General features: G+C 36.7%; 1 non-coding gene across 1 annotated transcript; it reads right to left on the reverse strand.

Moving 5' to 3' along the window:
- Positions 1–3,309: 3,309 nt before the first annotated feature.
- On the reverse strand, positions 3,310–3,381 carry Trnae-uuc. Its single transcript has one exon. It is a non-coding gene; the product is annotated as a tRNA-Glu (tRNA).
- Between the last annotated feature and the right edge of the window lie 988 nt (positions 3,382–4,369).

Below are 4,369 nucleotides of genomic sequence, written 5' to 3' on the forward strand. Positions count from 1 at the left end.
CTAAGACGAAAGTATGAGAAATAGAACAAAAAATATGATACAATAATTATAATAAACAAACTTATAAAAGTATATAGCCGAAAGCTAGATATCATTAAAAATTCAGCCATGGTATTTTAGGTTATGAGTGAATTCAAATTAGCACAATACGAGTAATAAATGAGCGATTGCGATCATAACTGCTTTGTTGAGGAAGGATCTCGTGTGGCCAACATAATTCTACACAAAACTTCGTGTACTCACTTTGTGACTGCTTATATATATAATATACTGATCTGCGTTTTGGCAAGTAAAATGATCGTGTTTCCTATGAGATTGTAACAAAATTTTATTCCTGTAAACGTGTTGATCAAGAAAGCAGTATAGAAGTTAGAAAATCCAATACTTACCTAGCACCTACGTGATGCAATTTCCGTGTATGGATCAGCGTGATGGATCATTTGCTTCGCAAATGACAAACGTGACGCAATTCAATAGGAATTAGCATATGAGTCGGCGAAATGCAGTTCAACAAAGCAGTTGTCAATGGCTTCATCGCTGCGAAAGTCCCCCGAACAGCCACGATCGTTGATGACCGTTCGAAAACGAATAAAGTTCTAAGTTCGCTCCGGGCTTTGTAGGGAGAGATGCGCATGTAGTTGCTCATGTGCTTCATGTGCATTTATGAAATTTATTATGAAATTATTGTATCTCATTAGGTTGTAATGATTGATAGAAGCCTATGGAAATTATAAACCATATATAATTGAAGGTTGTGCTAACGATCTGAATCAAGAGTCACCAAAGCCCAGCAAACTGAGCAATATTAATTTCTCTTTTCTCCTGTTTAAATATAATTAAAAATCCGGCAACATTGAAATAAAACCGGCAACATTGAAAAGAAGAGTAAAACACTAATTCAAGTACCATTCAAATTAAGGGGAGCGTCTACCCTAAAATTGAAAATTTTTACTTTTTCGGTTTTTATACTAATTTTAAAGATGACATTCTGCCCTATCCAACGGTACCACTGCCATCTCTCTACGTTGATTTATGATTTCACGACATTTCATGAAAGGGGGGTGGGTGGGGGAGTTCTTCAAGTAATTAGATAGGAACTAATTAGCTGCTGAGCTCTTTAAATATAGTGTCTACTTGAGTTGTGCTGCAGTTACGTGCTTAGTCTCATCTTAAAACTGACATTCTGAGCTATCCAATGGTACCACTACCATCTCTGTACGTCGATTTTTACGTACACGACACTTCATGAAAGGGGGGCGGGGGGGGGGAGTTCTTTCAGTAATTAGATATGAGATAATTCGCTGTCCACCACTACAAATATAGTGTTTTTGTGAAGTCTGACTCAGTGTGCCTCCGGGCTTTGTAGGGAGAGATGCGCATGTAGTTGCTCCCATCAACCTTGAGTGGAATCAAGCTCCAGAAACGTTTAGTTTGGTATCTATGCTACATTGAGCGCATATTGTGGTGCGCGGGACTTTGTCGCGCTCTCCTCAACATTCACACTTATTGTCACGGAAAACCTATCTCCTCCAAGAGTTTTAAAGCTACAACAATGAAACATATATCATTCGATTTGCAAATAAAAGATCTACAAAGTTGTTTTTTGGTTTTTCTAATATCTTTATAGTTTGGATTTTATTCAGTAAAAAGTGGGGAAAAATCGAAAAATTTCCGAAAAATTTACGAAAAATGGTCCCACACCCACAAAAATAAAATTTTCAAAAAAACGCCAACGCAGTTTTATAGATATGGTCTTTACGCATCGAATGATATGTGTCTCGATGTTGTAGCTTGAAAATCCTAGGAGGAGATAAATTTCAAAAGTCCCCCTTTTTTGACCGTTTTCTAAGAATTTCACGTTTTCTTTCATTTTTTTTCGAAAAATTCACAAGAACAAAATGCGAGTTTTTTCATTTTACATATGTGTACCAAGTTTCAGAGTGATCCGTTTGTAAATAGCCGAGATAATTTTTGGGGTAGACGCTCCATTTAAGCGAAAATTCAATGGACCACGAATTGAACATAATAAATCGTGGAAAAGCGACGACGATTCTTCATACGTTTCCCATGAAGGTCAGTTTGACAGAGCCGGTCACACAAGCGTGACCCCGCGCAATACCCAAGTCCATCAATAGGCACTATAACAACATAATGTCCATCAATAGGCATCAATAGGCACTATAACAACATAAAAAATCAAAGCATAACAATTACATTCAAAGCATACCAATAACAATCACGCCAAGAGTAGCCACTCATTGTCTCTAAAGTTGTTATTCTCAGGTCAGTTGTGGTGAAGACCGGCCGACTGGTTTAATGTCGTACCTTCAGTGTCGCTGAAAGCCTTCAGTAACAAATCTATGAAATGTTCTTGTTGCATAAAGAATCAACAAAAGTAGATACAGTCTTTACTCGATTGGAGTGCCCGAAATTTACAGCTTAATATCTTCCTAAAATTTGAAAGCATGAAAGAAAATAGTTAAATGAGTGAGTTATCAAAATACAATTAAACGACCTCAGGAGTTCCAATTTAACTTCAACGTTCATTGACGTTCAACATCAACGCAAATACGCTGATAAAATTTTTAATCGCACTGCATATTTGTCATTTGCGTAATTTATCCCAAAATACGCCACGTCAGTCGATTAAATGCGGTTTTATAACTTCGATTAAATACTTTATGGCCAATAGACTGGACTACAAAAATTGATGAACATGTAATCACACACTTAATTGTAGTGACAAAAGATCACATTACATCGTACATACAGAACTTCAGCAATCGCATCAGCAGCATATGTGCACAGTACATACAACCATGTATACGAGTTTGATTTAAGCCCAGAGAATGAGTTTTATTGATAATTTCCTTGTTTGTATTTCCACCTGTCATCTTATACAAATATTCGCACTCGTAAGCAATGCATATAGAAATACACATGATATATAGATATATATGGTTTATTTAGAAAATACCACTGACAGATACCATGAATTCAAAAATTAAATCACCTCAGCAGCAATACAAGATGCTTTGAAGGTGCAATAAAGTAATTTCGTTCTAATTCTAAGTCGACCAAGCGAAACTCTGAAGATAGAACCGGGAACCCCCAATGTGGCATGGGGGTCGGAGGGTATGGGGTCGGAGGGAAGGGGCCCGGAGGGTATGGGGTTGGAGGCGAGGGGCCCGGAGGGTATGGGGTCGGAGGGGAGGGGGTCGGAGGGTATGGGGTCGGAGGGTATGGGGTCGGAGGGGAGAGGGTTGGCACATATGGCCACATGTCACCTTCTCTGCCAACAAAAGCAGCTTCCCATGCCGGGAATCGAACCCGGGCCTCCTGGGTGAAAGCCAGGTATCCTAGCCACTAGACCACATGGGATTGACATGGGTCAAATTTTGAAAGATTAATGTTCACAACTGGCAAGTAATTGAAAAGAGAAGTTAATTTTTTTATTACCATTAATACTTTTCAGATTAATATCAACTATGAATTCTTAAAATTAAGTTAGCAAGGAATCCTCATATTGATAAACAATCGAGAGTCTTGTTGTATACCATGACGATGAGGCGAGCGAAATGCCACATACACATGGAGCAATTCTGTAACATTTACAGCAATTCTTTGAACCAATTGCGCCAAAAAATATATATAGAATCAATGTAATTTAATTGAACATGCAATTTTATCACTTGATTCGCAATTCCTAAGAAATAATTGAACAATATTTTTAATTAAATACCACCTTCGTCATTAGCAATAAAATTTCAGGACTCCTATGCCAATGAAATTTTGCATTATTCTCCCAGTATAACTATTATCATTACTATTGAACTAATGTGGAGTGAAAAAATGAATAAATTATGCATCACAAGTCAGTCTCAAGGGTTTTTAAATCATTCACATTCTCAAGTAAATTTAATTAATTCGAAAAATAAATCCGTTTACTCAAAAAAGATCAACGCTTTGTCTTCAAAGTTTTAAAACTTTTGAAAACAATTTAAGTTTTCATGAAAACTTATTTTGAAAGTTCATTATTTTGAAGTTGGAAGCAGTACATATTTTTTCATCAGATATCCCAGCAAATTTCACAAGTTTTACCTCCTTGATTTAATTTTTGCCAAATCATACGGAAATTTTACTTTAAATTTCATTTGAATTTACATTTATATTTTCCGCTTTGTCTTCGAGATTTTTTTTCTAAATTTAGTCAAATTCTAGAACTAGGTTAAAGTTTTTGCTACACTAAATAAAGTTTATGCTTCTTCATCCCTGACAATCTAAGAAGCTCGTCAAACGCCGTCTCGACTCGAAGTCGAGTCGAGAAGTTGGCGCTCAAGAGAGCAATCAAGACCTACATAATTTACGC

The sequence above is a fragment of the Hyalella azteca genome, unplaced genomic scaffold (assembly GCF_000764305.2).
Source record: "Hyalella azteca isolate HAZT.00-mixed unplaced genomic scaffold, Hazt_2.0.2 contig3530, whole genome shotgun sequence".
Lineage (NCBI taxonomy): Eukaryota > Metazoa > Arthropoda > Malacostraca > Amphipoda > Hyalellidae > Hyalella > Hyalella azteca.